This window comes from Peromyscus maniculatus, chromosome 1, assembly GCF_049852395.1.
Source record: "Peromyscus maniculatus bairdii isolate BWxNUB_F1_BW_parent chromosome 1, HU_Pman_BW_mat_3.1, whole genome shotgun sequence".
Classification (NCBI taxonomy): Eukaryota; Metazoa; Chordata; class Mammalia; order Rodentia; family Cricetidae; genus Peromyscus; species Peromyscus maniculatus.
In genome coordinates this window covers 106862161-106880339 of record NC_134852.1, presented here as the reverse complement: position 1 = coordinate 106880339, position 18179 = coordinate 106862161, and the positions used below count along the sequence as shown (strand labels likewise).

General features: G+C 43.3%; 1 protein-coding gene across 1 annotated transcript in view; it reads right to left on the bottom strand.

The window, feature by feature from the left end:
* Window positions 1–17876, bottom strand: part of Tenm4 (teneurin transmembrane protein 4) — a 766582-nt gene extending 748706 nt beyond the window's left edge. The window contains exon 1 of the mRNA XM_042280283.2: window positions 17536–17876. The gene's annotated coding sequence lies outside the window, so the exon portion shown is untranslated. The remainder of the gene's footprint in view (window positions 1–17535) is intronic.
* Between the last annotated feature and the right edge of the window lie 303 nt (window positions 17877–18179).

The window sequence follows — 18179 nt, the reverse complement described above, 5'->3', positions numbered from 1 at the left end:
CCTTCTCTGAACACAACACTGGCATTCTAAGCAGGTGTCCTGCAATATACAAATCCTAGATGTGGGACTAGAAAGATGGCTCAGTGGATAAAAGGGGCTTGTTGTCGAAGCTGATGACCTAAGTTTGATTCCTGGGCCATACATGACAGAAAGAAAGACCCAACTCCCACAAGTTGTCTTCTGATTTTCACATGTGTGCAGTGGCAAACATGTACACACACACACACACACACACACACACACACACACACACACTACATGTAATAATTTTTTAAAACCTCAAGTTGTGGAAATGTTTCCCTGAGGCTCTCAGCAGGGTTGTGCCATGTCACAATGTGCAGAAGACTCTCCCACTCGGTGTCACCTAAGACCCCAGGCAGTCCTTTCCGTACCTTGGGTCTCAGATGTCCCCTTGTGAGAGCAACTCTGTCAGCTGCTGCCTACAGCCTATGCCCTGGAAATACAATATTTGCTTTCTGGCATCTTTCTCTTTCTTTGACTACTGGAACAACTCTCCTGGAATTCACTAGCCTGAAAGCAAGTCAACTGGAGTCAACTTCCAGGTAGGTGAAGCAGGTGATGTCTGAGAACTCAGCTGATATGCGCTACTACATCCGGGTCTCAGCCTAGGCTCTCTGTGCCTGCCTTTTTCTCGTGGGTTCTCAGGGACCACACTAAGGTCTTCGTGCTTGTGTGGAAAGCATTTTATTGACTGAGCCATCACCCCAGCCTCAATTTATTATTTTTTATGTATCTGAAGGGAAGGAAATTAGTATGTTCAAGAGACTTCTACCCCCTGTGTTTACTGCCTCAATATGCACAAGGAAGTTGTGGTCACCTTTTGTAAGGGGTGTGTGCCCTCTGCGATGGCCCAGCCCGGCTAGGTCCACACTAGCTGTCTATTTCACTCAAGTCCTGGAAGAATGTGTGCTCATGATCTCTGGCTGGCAATCACATGGATGAGCTGCATGCTGTCAGGTAAGTACTTATCCTTTCTAAGACCTAATGTCCAAATTATACAGTGGGGATAATAAGTGCTCACATTATTGCACAGTCTGCATTAGTGTGCCAGGAGGCTCAGCAACCTGCTGGGGAAGAAGGGAAGCATGTTAGGCTTTGCAGAGCACATATGATTTCTTCATTTTCTTCCTCACCCTCTTCTGCTTCTGAGAGAGGGCTTCATGTGTTCCAGGCTGACCTTGTGCTCCTTACATAGCCAGGGAGAGCCTTGAACTTCTCTGATCCTCCTCCCTTTACCTCCTCTTCTAGGGACTGAGGTCAGGGCTTCAAGCATGCTAGCTAGGTAATCATTCTGTCACCTGAAGTATCTCCCAAAGTTGCATATTCTTTGTATGTGTATCATCCTTAATTTTAAAACTAATTTTTAAGAAAAAGAAAAAATGTAAACATTCCTCAGCTCTCGGGCAGTACAAGACAGGCAGCCGATTCGGCTCCGAGCCTGTGAGCTTCCGAAGCCCTTATGGTAATGCCTGGCACCTGGCGAATATCAAGAAATGTTTCTTCTCCACATCACAACAGCAGGCCTCTCCCTCTCTCCCTTTTAGACATGGGTGGATGCCACAGTGCCCATCAAAACTCTCACTGCCATTCTGACTCTCCCCAGAGAATATGGGTGGGGAGGTGGGGGTGCAGCATTTTGTCTGTTGAGACACGTCCTTCTGAGTAAAAAACCTGTATGGTGTATCAAGAGCGCCAAGGCAGCATGACAAATGTGGTGCAACCATGTCACTACCATGAAATCAGAGCCATTGTTTAAGCCATTTGCTAAACCGCATCTCCATCCCCACTCCTCTGTCTAGACCATCACCAAACAATCAAATCGGGATGGGGAGTTGGAGGTCCTCTGAAATCTGATGAGAGGTTCTTTATGCTCACAGCTTTCCTCCTTTGTTTTTTGTTATTTAATTCCCCTCTTCCCCACCCCCAACAGCTTGTGTTGCATTATTTATTATTTAACTTGAATGCTGGGGATGTAGCTCCAGATGAAAAGCATTTGACAAAATAAAATTGCATTGTGTTATGTGACTCTCATGCATGCAGCTTGGCATAATTAAAGTAAGAGAGACATGATATTGTTTTCCTGTTCAAAGAATATGATGGCTGCATCTAAAGAAATGTCAGTTATTTTCTGTGTTGTCCACAGAACATAAAAGAACCAAAGAGCATGTCGAATGATTGTCCAAAAGACACATGTACTTTCTTTTCTCTTGTTATTTACTAAGAAAGGGAATGAAGTTATATAGGAGGGGCATAAGCCGAGTTTCTAGAATATTTTGACTTAAATTTTCTTGATCCGGGCATGCAGTAGGTGCATTATGCTTCTGGGGATTCACCACTCTTGGGTTCTTTTAAAGAATGCTACTTAGACATTGCGATGGTTCATGTTCATTGTGTACTTGACAGATTCTAGAATCATCTGGGAAATGGACCTGTGGTGGATTAGCTTGATTATGATAATTGATGGGAATAGACTCATTTTCATTGTGAGCAGGAATTGGGTGGGAAAATCCTGGACTGAGTAGACTAGGGAAAGCTAGTTGAGCACACATCCCTTGCTCTCGTCTGTGAACATAGTGTGGTGAACTACTTCATGCCCCAGCTGTCTTGACTTCTCTGACATAATGGACTATATCATGAACTGAGAGCCAAAATAAAGCATTCCCCCCATAAGTTGCTTTTGTCACAGCATTTAATCACAGGAACAGGAAAAAGCAACTGAGACAGGTATCTACTAAGGGATCAAATCCTATGCCAGTGCTAGAGTGAAGGGGCAGATAAATGAAGGGCCCTACAATCCAAGAATTTATGAACTAATGAAGGTAGATGTATTCACATCATTTCAGCATCTATAACTAACTGGTACAGTTATAGCAAGAGCCAGTGTTCCGCAGGAACTTAGGTGTCATTTTAAATGCTTTTTATATGATGAATCCTTTTAGCCCTTTCAGGCAACCCTAGGAGTTATATATACTATTACAGAGCTCCACATATGGGGAAACTGAGGCCAGGCACAGAACAAAGGGTTTAAACTGTAGTTTGGGAATCGAGTACAGAAGTGTCTAGTGTGTTGGGGAATCAAGTTCTCTCAGCAGGCAAGAGAGAAGGACATTTCATATGGAGAAGGTGTATCTACCTTATCCACACCAAGATAAATTTGTAATAGACCCAGAAAAGAACACTTTCTTAAAAAACTTTTTTTTTGTTTTATTTACAGGGTGTGTGTACGTGCACATGCCCGTGGGCTCACGTGTGCACACCTCAGAGTCCACATGGATGTCTGAGGACAGCTTGCAGGAGTCTATTCTCTCTATTATATGTGTCCCAAGGATTGAAGTTGGGCTATCAGACCCGGTGGCAGACACCTTTAACTCAGCCATCTTGCCAGGCCAAGAAGAACGTGTCAAGTCCCACTCCTACACTTGCTTGTTTTCAAGCAAGACAGCATTATGAATAGTTGTTTATTCAACTTAGTCTTTCCTGTGGTTCTGGAGACTTCAGGGTGTCTCTCTTGTTGACTATCATATGCCTAGTGTCCAGCATGTGATTAAAGAATAAATTTTGAAATGAAATCTGGTCAAGGCAGAGGAGCAGATAGAGATTAAGGTGACACTGGCCAATGTGGACAAAGGTTAAGGCTCAGTTCCATTTTATCCCCATATTAGCATTTTAAAAACTCTCATTTCACACTGCTCTCTCGTAGACATGCCCATGGTATTCCTAAAAGGCTTTAAAAGCACAGTATTGTCAAAACTCCCATTACTGTATGTTTCAGTAACATTCTGCACACAGATCCACAGCAATTACTTTGCGCACAGAATTCTAAGCTGAATTCTGCACTTTACGCAAGATAGCCATTAATTAGATGAAATGATGTTACTGTTGCATGCAATGTGTTTTAAAGTGCAAAGCCATGTGTGACAAGAAGTGAACTTTCTTCTTTTCTTTTGCAGAAGAAAACCATGCCAACGGCCAATGCAGAAGCCCTCAGGCAGTCGGGCTGCTTTGGCAAAGGAAGCAGGCCTGTGCAGAGAGGAAAATGTTTTGGCTTTGCTAGTCAGGTGAACAGAGGTATCTCAGGCTGCGGGTAAGATGGAGAAACAGTGCTGTGGGATGTCTTTCTGTATGCCGTGAATATGTGTGGCTCCTATTGGATAATAAATAAAGCTGTTTTGGCCTGTGGCAAGAAAGCTGACAGTCAGGTGGGAGATCCAAGTAGAGACACTGAGAGAAGGGCAGAGTTGAGAGAGACGTCAGCCCCTGCCAAAGGAGTAACAAGATGCCAGCAGACAAGCAATGCCACGGCCATGTGGCAACATACGGATTAATAGGAATGGGTTAATTTAAGATGAAAGAGCTAGCTAGCAGGAAGCTGAAGCCATAGGCCATACAGTTTGTAATTAATATAAGCCTCTGAGTAATTATTTTATAAGTGACTGTGGGACCGTGGGTAGGAGAGATTCATCCCAACCGCAGAGCTGGGCAGGACACAGAGACACTTCTCACTACAAAACAGGATTATTTGTTTGCCAAGGTCTTTAAGATAGAGCAGGGAATGGTTTGGAGACTGGATTATTATTAATATTATTATTATTATTATTATTATTGTTGTTGTTGTTGTTATTATTTGGCCCAGGATCTACTTCTGCTAGGCAAATACTCCATACCCGGCTTTTTTCTTTTCTTTTTTTATTTGGAGATGGAGTCTTGCGTGCTAGTTGCCTAGGCTGGACTTAGACATACTAGATAGCCCAGGCTGGAGCTAAACTTGCAACCTCCCTGCCTCAGCTTCCTGAGTATCTGGCATTATGGATACCTACCCCCATGCCTGGTTTAAGATGACTTTGCACATGTTCAATTGAATATAACATCAATCCGGGAGTTTTTCTAGCTCTTATAGATACTGAAAGGAAAGGGCCAGGGTGTGATAGCTTTTATCCCTATCAACAAACTTTGATTAGGAAATTATATTAAACATGATCCAAATGTTTGATATAAGTGTATTATTTCTTTCTGGAATTATTTCTCAATGTGGGGCCACTGATGACTTCTTACCTACAGTCATGCAGAAGGTAAATAATTATAATCCCTACCCATCAGGAGCAGGCCTGGGAGCCCTGACAGCGTGTCCTTTGGGCCTCCAGTGAACACCATGCTCAAAAGAGAAGGTGGCAAGTTCCAGGGTGTCCTTGGATAGCGGTTGAACTTCAGGTTGGTAAGTGGATTTACACAGGAGAACACAAAATGGCAAACTTTGTGTCAGCCTGACCTGAGTTCTGCTTTTGGCTGTATACCTTAGCAGTTGTGTGTCTCCGGGAAAATTGCAAGGCTTGCTGAGAAACACATTCCCTGCCCCCTCTGACTTCATTTTCAAATCAGAATGGAGAAGAAAAGACAAACTTGGTGACATGTTCCTTTAGAGATACAACCAAAAAAAGCAATAACTTGCCTAACTGCATCAGACAGAGACTTGCATTTGGAAAGAGCCTATCACTCGGCTCTGCCCAAGGCATGAGGCAATGAGAAATGTGAGAGTTGACTCATTCTCTTGCTTTTTTTTTCATTCCACAAATATTTATGGTGTATTTACAATGTACCACTATGCCAAATCCTGAGGACACCCTGGAGATCAAATGTAGACAGGCTTCTTTTGGAGTGGTTTGTGGTTTGCTAGATCCTTCCATATACATCATCTAAGTGAGAGGAGATCAGCATGGTTGGGGACTCCACAATACAGATGACAGATCTAAAACTAAGAACCAGCAAATTTGGGGAGTGGTGCCAAAAGTAAGCTTCAGACAGTGTTCAAGTAGCATGCATTGTTCCTGAGGCCTTCCCATTCCTGCACCAATATTGCCAACCTCAGTTTAGTGTTGGAGGCAAAAGACTTTTGCTTACTCAATTGCATGTTAATTTTGCAATACAGACATTAATTATTATCTTTGTATTTCATTGGTGTTATTGAAACCCGGAGATATTTGGTGGTCCAGACAAGAATGCTCAACTACATAGGCCAGAGTAGAAGCTAGATTATAGGTTCCTTATGTGATACATTGGCAGGTAACACTATCCATAGTTCCTGCTTCAGTATTTCCCAGTTTGGGAACTTTGAACTTCATGGTCTTAAACTATTTCTGTAACCTATGTAAGTTATAATTACATTCCAGTTAATAGGCCATTCTATAGCAAAACTTCAACACACAGCGAGCAAAAGCTTGCAGGCTTGGAGTGTTATTTATAGACAACTCTGAGGACTGCTATTACTCCCTCTACATGTACTGCAGCTAAGTGTTTACTCGTATATGCAAGCTGGCTACTCAGCTCCATTTTTCTTTATTTCTCCTCAGCAAGAATGGGGAAATAAACTTTGAGCATATGGAAGCATTTCTACACTGCTAGATTTTTCGGGGTGAGGGTGGGAGGGTGGGAGCATAATTTGCAGCTGTGTGTCAGAAGAAATATGTATTTCAGAGTGAGGATGATTAGACCAGGTTCCATGTGGCGAAAGTTGTCTCCAGAAAAGCATTTTTTAAAATTCTACTTTGCCCCCAATTTAGCATTTGTGAAATAAGCACGTCTCAGTCTGTTCAACATTTGCCAAGAAACAAACTCCAAACAACCCTGGGACATTAGGCATCACTGTGGTCGTCTTTGCTGTGTGTCCACTGGGTCTGCACAGGTGTGGACCAAAAGATGAAGGCTTCCCTCAAGTGTCTGTGGCCACACTTGCTGTGGAATGTCCTATAGTCTGTAAATATATGTTGCTATGATTGATTGATAAATAAAATGCTGATTGGCCAGTAGACAGGCAGGAAGTATAGGCAGCACAAAGAGGGAGGAGAATTCTGGGAAGTGGAAGGCTGAGGCAGGGAGATGCTGCCAGTCGCCACGAGGAGAAGCATGATGTAAGATACCGGCAAGCCACGAGCCATGTGGAAAGGTATAGATTTATAGAAATGGGCTAATTTAAGATATAAGAACAGATAGCAAGAAGCCTGCCATGGCCATATAGTTTATAAGTAATATAAGCATCTGAGTAATTATTTTATAAGCGGGCTGCGGGACTGCGGGAGCTTTTTGGGACCTGGAGAGAAACTATCCAGCTACACACACTAAATTTTATTTTTATTGTGTGTGGTTCCTGTGGACATGTTCATGTTGTGGGGGAGCTCACACATCTATGTACATAAGTATGGAGTCCAGAGACCGGCATTCTGTTTCTTACTCTATTACTCTCCACCTTCATTTTCCAAGACAGTGTCTCTTCACTAAACCTGGAGCTCACTGATTCAGGTAGATTTACTGGACAGTTAGCTCCAGGGATTGTCCTGTCTCTGACCTCCAACCCTCACCCTTCAGAGCTGGGGTTACAGGCAGGCACTGTCATACCTGGCTTTTATATGGGAATTAGGGATCCAAACTCCAACCCTCATAGTGAGTCATGTGTCAGGCACCTTACCCACTGACCCATCTTCCCAACTTTCTATTTGGTTTGTTTGTTTTTTGAAGAGGATCTCACATAGCTTAATGCTGGCCTTGAACTTGCTATGTAGATGAGGAGCTCTTCTTGCCTCTACCTTCCCAGTATTGTGATTACAGGTGTGCAAAACCACACCCAGTTTATGTGGTTCTAGGAATTGAACCCAGAGCTTCATGCATACTAAACAAACACTGCAAAAACTGGTCTATATCCCTAGCCTGTCACACTAAAGAGTTTTTAAAAGTGAATTAAGTGACTAAATGTGTAAGCATGATCTGTGTTGATGGCCCATTTAAACCTAGTATGCCCAACATAACAATTTCATGAGCAAATCTATACATACTACATTATTCTAGTCTCTAGAGAACAAGGCTTCTTAACTGCCAGGGGCATGACAGACAACAACACAGACTTTCAGTGTTTTAAGAAGAATCTGTTTGTCTCCTTACACACCATGCTTACCCTCACATAGGGTCTATCTCTTTAAGGCACTGCTCATCCATCTCAGATAAAGATAGGTCAGGTGCACCGGTCCTCACTTGCCCATTAGTAGTGTGTACAGACAAGAAGAAACTAGGGGCATCTGCACGATGTGGAAGAACTCACGGGTAATTCTGTGCTAGAGGGCCCGATGCATACTGACAATTGCACCCCCACTTCGCTGTTTTAATGGTGCTTGAAGAGGAAGCAAAGGTGGGGGCTCTCCTCCTGCTTCTCAAAGATTCACAAAGGGCCCTCACATCCCCCCTTCTTCCTCCTACTGTTCCTGGCTGTAGGTCACTGAGACCTATCCTTACCCATGTTACAGTGCAGGCATCCTGAGACTCCTCCTGGGATTGGGGGATTGGAAGGGTGAGCACTTGTCCTCACTGCCTTCATTCCTGGTACCCTGGGGACCCTGCACCATCACAGCTCTGTACATCTAGACAGGAGCCTAATGGATCTTCTGTTTTTGATTTTTAAATTGTACTGCCTTTCCCATGTGCCACATAAATCAAATTCATGGATATCTCAGGATTCTAACACTAGCACTTAAAGAGGTGGTTCTCAACCTGTGGGTTGCGACCCCTCTAGGATCTCATATCAGAAATCCTACTTTTCAGATATTTACATTACAATTCATAACAGTAGCAAAATTACACTTATAAAGTAGAAACAGAATAATTTTATGGTTGGGGGTCACCACAACGTGAGGAACTGTGTGAAAGGGTCACAGCATTAGGAAGGTTGAGAGCCACTGACTTAAAGCATTTAGAAGGAGACAAGGGGTTAAATGGTTCTGCACATCTGACATTGCCATTGGAAAGTTCCCAGTTTTGTATCCTCCTCCCAATGCAGTCGAACAGGAATAGCAAAGTTGGTGGCTTTGGCACTCTTGCCTCCCTCCTGCTCTACCCTACAGACCTTCTCTCCTGCCAAGGGCACCGGTGCAGTGCCTGGCACTTAGTAGGTACTCAGGGAAGAGCTGCAGCTTTGCTTCCCTGTTATTTAACTCTGACCTAACTTCTCCTTCATACGCAACGTGGCAAAGATTCGTAAGCATTGGTTTAAAGAGCTATTAGTTATGCACACCTTCCTTAACAAAGTAACTCTTGATAGTGAAATACCAAACAGATATTACTCAACATGCAATTGATACTCAGGTAATACGCAAATCAGTGAACTGCAGGGTTAGCTCCAGGAAGGTCTGAGGCATCTCAGTAGGAAGGGCACTGGGTTCTGTGTGTGGACACATGCCCGGTTTTCCAGGACAGTTGGGTTTCTTATAATTTTACTTTTTTAAATAAGTCAAGTCATTGAATGCAGAGTAAGAGATGATTACATTATTATGCCATAGTTATTGATTTATTTTTGGTGTGTGCATATGTGGTGTGAATGGGGTTTGTGGTGGGTACATGTGTGGTTGATGTATGCAGGCATGCATGCATATGTGAAAGCCAGAGAAGAACATTGGATGTCTCCTTCTAGCACTTTCCACCTTATGTCTGAGATGGGCGTGTCTACTGAACCCAGAGCTTGTTTTTTCGGCTGGGTGGGCTGGCTAATGAGCTCTTGGGATCTGTCCATCTCTGTCTATCAATGTTGGGGTAACAGGCCTCGGTAGAGTCAACCATGGCTAGCTTTGAAAAAATCGGGGGACTGGGGATTTGAACTCTGGTTCTCTGTTTTCTATAACAAGTGTTTTTACTCAGTGAGCCACCTCTCTAGTCCTGATTTTTCATATAACTACAAGGGCACCAGTTTGAAGAACAATTTAAAGAAATCTTTCTTTTTTATTTTCAGATCAAAATGAAAATTTATTTTGATGGGCAAAAATCAAGCTTCTGTAGTTTGGGGCACATGGTAAGCATTCAGGGAGAAGTGGGAAACACAACCCTTTGTTGTTTGAACCTTAAAAACAATGAGAATCAAGTCATTTTCTGAGTCTTCATGCTGTATGTAGTGTATTGTTCTCTACAAGATCTATGAAAGCTGATTCCTATTATACCCATTTTATAGGTAAGGGAACTGAGGCTCAAGGTGGCACATCTAGAAACTGGCAATGCAGACTGCTTCTGATCTGTGGCCTATTTTGGGGCTCCTGTGCAGTATCCCTCCCAGCCGTGTGTACAATCTACAGTGTGCAGCACGCCAAACTGAAAACCACCACCGTACAATGGAAAAGGAAAATAGACTTCTTCAGATGTGACCCAAAGCAAAGATCTAATTCAAAATCATTTAGCTTCCTCTCTGCCACCTGAGACCACAGCCGTATTTCTCCAGCAGCCAGGGCTCACTGGAGGAAGACTTACAGACATAGTCTGGCTGGCTGACTTTTCAGCATCAGCATTTACAGAGACCCTGCTGTCAAAGGACTTACCAGTTTCTAACACTTAAAACCACACTTGCTGCACAAACGCCCACGCCTATACTCAAAATTCCCAGTCCTGGAGTTTTAGCAAACCCTGGCTGACTTTTACACTCTATATCTGTGTCTTCCAACCGCTGCTGAGCACCCTGGGAAGCCAGTGCTCCGTGGGTCCTTATGATGCAAGAGGCAGAAAGAGCCTCTTGCTGAAATTCATGTGTCTCATCTTGGCCACCACTCACAATCTTATTTTTATATTTAAAAAAAAAAAACCTGAAAAATGCTGACAGTGGGGATCTTTTTTTCTGAATACAGGCATACTTCTAAGGACCACAAAGGGAAGAAATCATGGTGTGAGAGATCAGTCAACAGACTACAGAAAAACAAATTTCTGCACAACCGAATATTCATTAAAAAATGAAAGGAAAGTAGCATGAAGGAAATATTTTTAATAGAAGCGACAGAGGCCTAATATCATTAATGGGGATGAATCTTTCATGAATTGAAAAAAAGAAATCAGCAGAAAAATGGACAAGGGCCATGAACAGAAAATTAAGAGTATAGACAATCTGCAATAAACATGAAAAAGAGTTTCATCTCAGGAATAATCAAAGAAATGTAAATTAAAATAATATGAAAGGACTGATGTTTGCAAACTCTCTGTCAAAGGTGGAAAAGATAAATTCCAGTGTTTGTAAGCATGTAGGATGTGTTTTTTCCATTTCTCAGTTTGATGTATACAGACTTGCCTCCCATGACCATTCAGCCTTGTGTTTCTTTGACTCTAAAAGTTTTTAAGTGTTGAAGTTCTCTGACCCACTAATTCTAATTTATATACCAAGAAAATAATGAAGTAGGAGTTGTGTTCATCATGGCGTTGTTTACATTAACAAAACCTGGGCTCATAGGAAGCTAAATTCCCAGAAAGAAAATTATTTGAATAAATTACAACATGTGTATTGCTACACAGGCACAAAAATTTTAATGAATGTTTGGAATGACATTAGAAAATGTCCAGCATATTTAATGCATACATATGCAAACACAGGCACGTAGGCATAATGTAATCTCAATTGCTTAAAAGAATATCCAGTAAACATTGCATAGACCAAAGCGAAGGAAACCCCCGAGTGTGCAATGGTGACTCTGGGTAGAGGGAATATGGTATTACGGTAATAAGAATATGTGGCAGCCTGTGTTGGAGAACTCTCTGAAAAAGTAAACCATCCGTGACAGCAAACTGTTTCAGACCTAGGCCTTAAGCAGGAGCTGAAACTAGACAACCCCATTGGAGCATCCCTGACTACTGTCAACACACCCTAGAAACAGACGATGACTGCATGTTTGTTTGCCTTTGTGCACTAGAGATTGAACCTAGGGCCTCACATAGCCTATACATGCTAGACAACCTCTCTACCACTGAGCTGCACCCCCAGATCTTGTAAGATGTAGCATGACCTTGTGACACTTGCTTATAAGTAGGCTACCATGCACAGGGGACATCTGCTAACAGAAAAATGGCATGCACGGGGTGACTATGTGACTCACTAGGTAGAAACACATTTTTTTTCCCAGAAAAGCACTATCACTTACTACAATAATTCTAGAAATATTAAAATGTTTGCTTAATGAATATCTATATCTATATATCACAAAAGTTGAGACAGTATGGAGAAACAGAAGAAAAAATCAGTTCTCCCATGCAAAGATGGCTACTGTTCACATTTTGTTATATTTTTACCTGTAAGAATGATATAATTTTAACTGGTTTGTTGTTCTTTTGGGTTTTTGATATGTTTGATGTGTTTGGATAATTGCTATGTTTCTTTCCTAAAGAAATAACTTTTATGTTAACCTACTGATTCTCTCTCTAACTTTCTCTCTCTCTCTGTCTCCATCTCTCCCCATTAGAGACAAGCTAGTTATAATTTAAAGGAAATACAATTAAAGTGTGTGTGTGTGTGTGTGTGTGTGTGTGTGTGTGTGTGTGTGTATGTGTATGTGTGCAGGAGATAGATAGAAAATATGTAACACAGTGGTATTTTTATCCCAAACTTTGATATGTATATCCTGTAAGACTTAGGAACTTTTAAAACTCTCTCTTTGAAACTGAGACTCAACTACACTTTAACAAATCCCCATCTCTAGGTTCCAGGGCCAGGCAAGGAATGTAGGCATCTCCCAACACTGCTCTCCAACCATAGAAATGAGAATGAAACCGAGTACATTTGGTTGTGTGTTTATTTACTTATTTATTTTTAGATAGGTTCTCACTAATGATGTAGTCCTGACTATATAGATCAGGCTGGCCTTGAACTCACAGAGATCCATGTATCTCTACTGCTTCTCAAGTTTTGGTATTAAATGGGTATGCCACTCTGTACCCCTGGATCATGTCTCTATTTTTAAGGGACATGTGTTTTTCCTTTCATGCCAGAAAATACTCTGTAAGAGTTCTTTGGGTCGATGACTACAATTGGCCACAGTCATGGCCAGTAACGTCTTGTGAACCAAATACATTTCTCTCTCAAATTTCAATGTTCTACAGCAAGGAAATTCTGTTGCTAACACATGCTGTAACACTTGGGTTGTGTTTGCAACAGAGCTGAAAGCCTGAGAATCTCCTAATACTTGAGTAAAATACAGATGATATTTCTAGCCATCTCTGCTTCATTGCTTTAGAAAATAATGAGCTATGCACATGAGTAAATGAAAGAAGACACATAGGGAAAAGCTTTCTGGGAAAAATCAGTGCCCACATATCAAGGAGGTCATGTTAAAAACAGATGTGGGCTTTGCAGCTTCTTTGATCTTTCTGTTTTCAATCATAAATTTCAAATAATAGTCACTAACGTAATAACTGATACCATTATTTGTTGCCTCAAGCATGCTCTGCATATGTCACATTAATTCTTGAACAGTTCTTGGTCTGTACCATACCTCACAGATGATGAAACCAATGCATGATGGGAGAGACCACCTGACCCCGTGTTCTGTTTTGCTATGCTGCAGATATCTTTTGAATATAGTCCTTGGACTTTGCTATGGTATTTGCTCTTTGAAAAAGAGTCACTTGAAATTTGTTCTTTGGATTATGACAGTTCCCTTGAGTGTGAACAGCAGGACAGTTTGTTAAACACATTGTTTTCTTTGCCTTCTTGTATAGCACCAGTAACGAGTGTATATCTGCTATGAGAGTTACCGAGATCAGCATATATGGCATGCATATGGCATTTAATTACCTGCACAGTTCTATCAAAAACAAACCCAAAACCAAGCAATCAAGCAAGCATCTTGTTCACAAATGAAGGAACTGAAGGTAAGGCACAGGCAAGATGAGTGACCTGACTAACATACAGCTCATCAGAGACATAAGGAAAATTTGACAGGATGGAGAGATGACTTTGGGTAAAGGCACTTGCTGCTCATTCTGATGATTAACCAGAAGTTTGATCTCCTGGATCTACATGGTGGAAGGGGAGAACCAGTTGTTCTCAGACCTCCACAGAAGTGCTTTGGCACAGGACCTCTACCCCACTAAATTCATAAATGGAAGAAGACAAGAACACTTATAGTTCAGTCATTCAGCTGCCCATCTTCACTAACCAGTGTGAGCCCTGCATCCTAACATCACAGAATGCACAGGAGAGGACACTGGAAGAAGCATCCATGGGTGGCCAGAGAGACAGCTCAGAAGCAACTGCCATGCAAGTTCGACAACCTGAGTTGGATTTCCTATATCTTACGCATAAGTGGAAGGAAGGAAGCAAAGCCACAAAAATTGTCTTCTGACTTCCAAGTGTGTACAGTGGCTCAAAAGCATACACACATGCAGATGTGGGGGTAGATAAGTAAATTGATTAAAGAAGTTTCTTTGGCTGGGCATGGTGGAATATACCTGTTATCCTAGCCCTCAAGAAGTTGAGTCAGGAGGATCACAACAAATTCAAAGTTGATCTAGATGGTAAGTGAGGTTGAGCCAACTTGAGCTCTGCAGTGAAACCTGCTTCTAAATAACAAACTAAGAGGCTTCTAATTGCAAATCAAGACCCAGCTATACCACTCTTAGGCATATACACAAAGAATGTTCTGCCACACCACAAGGGCATTTGCTCAACTATGTTCATTGCAGCATTATTCATAATAGCCAGAACCTAGTAATAACCTAGATGTTCCTCAACTGAAGAATGGATAAAGAAAACGTGGTACATTTCTACAAATGAAGTATTACTCAGCTGCTAAAAACAATAACATCATGAAATTTGCAGACAAATAGATGAAACTAGAAAAAAATCATCCCGAGTAGACCCAGAAAGACAAACATGGTATGTATGCACTTAAAAGTAGATAATAACTGTAAAATGAAGGATAGCCATGCAGCAATCCACAGACCCAGAGAGGCTAGGTAACAAGGAGGGATAAAAGGGGGACATTTGGATCTCCCTGAGAAGGGGAACTATATCTCTTGAGTAGACTCAGGATGGGCAGGGATGGGAACATGGGGGATCAGGTGGGGTGAGTGATGGGCAGAGTACTGAGATGACTGGAAATGGGTAGCATTTTGCGATCAGGTAGAAATCTAGTGTAAGGGATATTCTCAGGAATCTACAAGGATGACCCCAGCTAAGATTCCTAGCAATAGGGGATATGTAGCCTGAACTGGCCATCTCCTGTGGCCAGGCAAGACTTCCAGTGAAGGGACTGGGACACCAATACAGCCACATAACCTTCGACCTATAGTCTGTGAGGGTGGCATAGAGATTGTGGGAGTGGCCTGAGAGCCATACCACGATAGTGAGCCCACCCCTGACGCTGCCTGGAGGGCCAGAACCCGGAGGCTGAATGACCCAGAGACCTAAGACAGAACCAAACACAACTGACAAAAAGAAAAAAGAAAAAAAAAAGGTCAATGTAATGTAGCCTAATGATGTTCCTCTATACTCGTAGACTGGTGCCTAGCCAGTTGTCATCAGAGAGGCTTAATCCAGTAACTGGTGAAACAGATGCACAGACCCATAGCCAAACATTAGGCAGAGCTCTGGAAATCCTGTGGAAGAGGTAGAGGAAGAATTGTGGGAGCCAGACAGGTCAAGGACAGTACACACACACACACACACACACACACACACACACACACACACACCAAAAAAAAAAAAAAACAAAAAAAAAAAACCCACAGAATCCACTAATCTGGGCTCATTGGGCCTCACAGAGACTGAACTGACAACCAGGGAGCCCGTGTGGGACTGACCTAGGCCCTCTGCATATATGTGACAGTTGTGTAGCTTGGTCTTCTTGTGGGACTTTTAACAGTGGGATCAGGGACTGTCTCTGACTCCTTTACTGGCTTTTAGGACCCTATTCCTCATGCGGGGTCACCTTGTTTAGCCTTAACGTGTATTTTTGGTTGTGAGCCTAGCCTTTAAAGGCTGAGCCATCTCTCCAGCCCTTGTTTAGCCTTAATACAAGGGGAGTTAGCTTAGTCTTACCGCAACGTGGTATGCCAAGTTTTGTTGATATCCAAGAGAGGCCTGCCCTTTTCTAAATGGAAATGGAGAAGGAGTATGTGTGTGGGGCAGAGGGGAGGTAGGAGAGGGACTGGGAGGAGAGGAGGGAGGGAAAACTTTATATATATATAAAGTTTATGTACAAAGGAAGAGCAAGCCCAGAGAGATTGTACATGGGTTACCCAGCGAAGAAACAGAGGTGTTGGCTCTCAATTAAATATCTTCAAAATATTTATAATGTTATATATATATATATATGATTTTGTAGTCACAGGTAGGACTCCTGTTGGTAGTTTCTTAGGCTGCAAACTCCGACCTTCTAAGAGCTCTGTTCAGCTTGTTTGGCATCATCCTTAGCCCTCAACATCAACACCCTCAGTCATAAAGTAATGTCAAGCACTCCCAAGAGGGCAGAAGACTCACCTGCTCCTACACCTCCACTTTATTCTGCGTGTCAAGCCCGGTGCGGGGTAATACCAGTGCAACCCAGTGCATGTCTACCCATGGGAGGTGGCTCCTGAAACCCAAAAGCGACGTGGGCTGCCATTTTCACTCAGGTTTCGGACAGCTCTGGTCTCCCCTCCTGCCTCCTGCTTTCATGAATTTCCAGTTCCCCTAGCCTTACCCCATCTGTGACAGAAGCTTAATGGGGTGCGGTGGCAGTCCCTGAATTAGAGCAGAGAAAAGGAACTAAGGAACTAAGCTGAAGCTTCCAGTCGCCCAGTGTAGAGCTAAGTGCAGCTGCTGAGACGAACTGTTAACCACCACATTTAAACCCAGCCCAGCCTTCACCGCTCTGTCACTTCATGTCATGAGGCCCACACCGGGGAGGAGGAGGACAGTAGTAAACAGAGGCTTGACCTTTCCAGCCAGTCCCATAGCTGCACTTTGGGTCGTCGCCATCCCCCTTAGAGTTTGCTAGAATTGGCTGGAGAACAGTCCTTGACTCAAACGACTGAAAAATATACTTAACACCACATTGATTTTCCATATAATTTTATAAGCACAAACATTCTCTTTCATTTCCTGACAAACAACTAGATTCCCCAAAGCGTCCAATAAAAATCAGTAATTTGCACATCACTGTCTCTCTCAGAGGCGGCTGTTGGGAGTTAGTCATCAAGGCCAAGGTCCTGCCACTTCCACCCCCTCCCCAAACAAAGCAGAAAGTTCAGTGGGTTGGTGGCCTGCTTTATAGACTTCCTGATGCCTGGCAAGTGTGCTTACTCTGTAAGCAGAGAGGGAAAGCACCACCCTACACACGACGCGGCCCCACATCTCTGCCACCACAGAGGCTGCTTGGGTCCGCTCCCTGCCCGCTCCCCATAGCCATGAGAGAGAGTAACTCCTTCCTGCATGTGTCAAACTAGAATGATTAACTCAATGACTGACAAATGCCTGAGGCTAAATGGGCATCCAGTGCTCACTGGCAGGTATTACTCCAAAGTTGCATCATCGAACAAGCAATGACTGGATTGAAGACTGGAAGCAGGCGGTTTTCCATCCTAGGAATCTACATATCATGCCCAGAGCCAGGTACACACAGGGTCCTCCTCCTTCCTCTGCGAGGTTCCTAACTTTAAGCATAGCCTTTCCCCTTGCCAGCCCCTCCCCATCCAAGCGGCAGCCAGCTGCTGCAGGGGGCGGGGACAGCGGAGAAATGGAAAAGTAGAGATTCTTACCCACAAGTCTGGTCTCTTCAGGTCCCGGAGAAGCGCAGTTCTCAGGAGACAGGGCACCAGGGTTGCCAAGGGAACCTGAAAGACTAGTTTGCCACAATCCTGCAGGAATGACGTCCCAGGGGTGAGTAGGGAGGTTTCAGTCATTCAAAACCGCTGAAGCTCAAGAGTCTGAAGAAGAAAAAAGGAAGGAAAGGCAAAGAATGTCTCTCAGCGGCCCGGCAAGCAGAGGAGTCCAAATTCGGGGCTCTTCCCATCCCCACCCAGTGCTGGTTGTCAGGGAGCCTGTGTTCTTGCTTCATGTTTCAAGGCTGGTGTTTTCATCTCTCTTTCCTGAGCCCTGGCACTGGGGAGCATGGAATGGCTCAACCTGTTGTAATCGAACATGTGGGTTGCTGCTTGTTGCAAAGATATTGCAGCAGCCTCTTCATTACAAGAGGCTGTTCTTGGATTCAAAGAATTAATTTCCTTGCCTGTGGGTGCCTGCTTGTGCTCCCGGATGTAGATGGAGCAGGGTGATTGCTAAGAGTGGGGACTAGGGACACTGGGAGCGGGGGTTCTGATCCTGTGTTCTCTGGTTTTCACTGTCTTGACTGATGTCTGGTTCTTAAGAGACGAGGTGTAGGAGTCTCCTGCCATCATCCTTA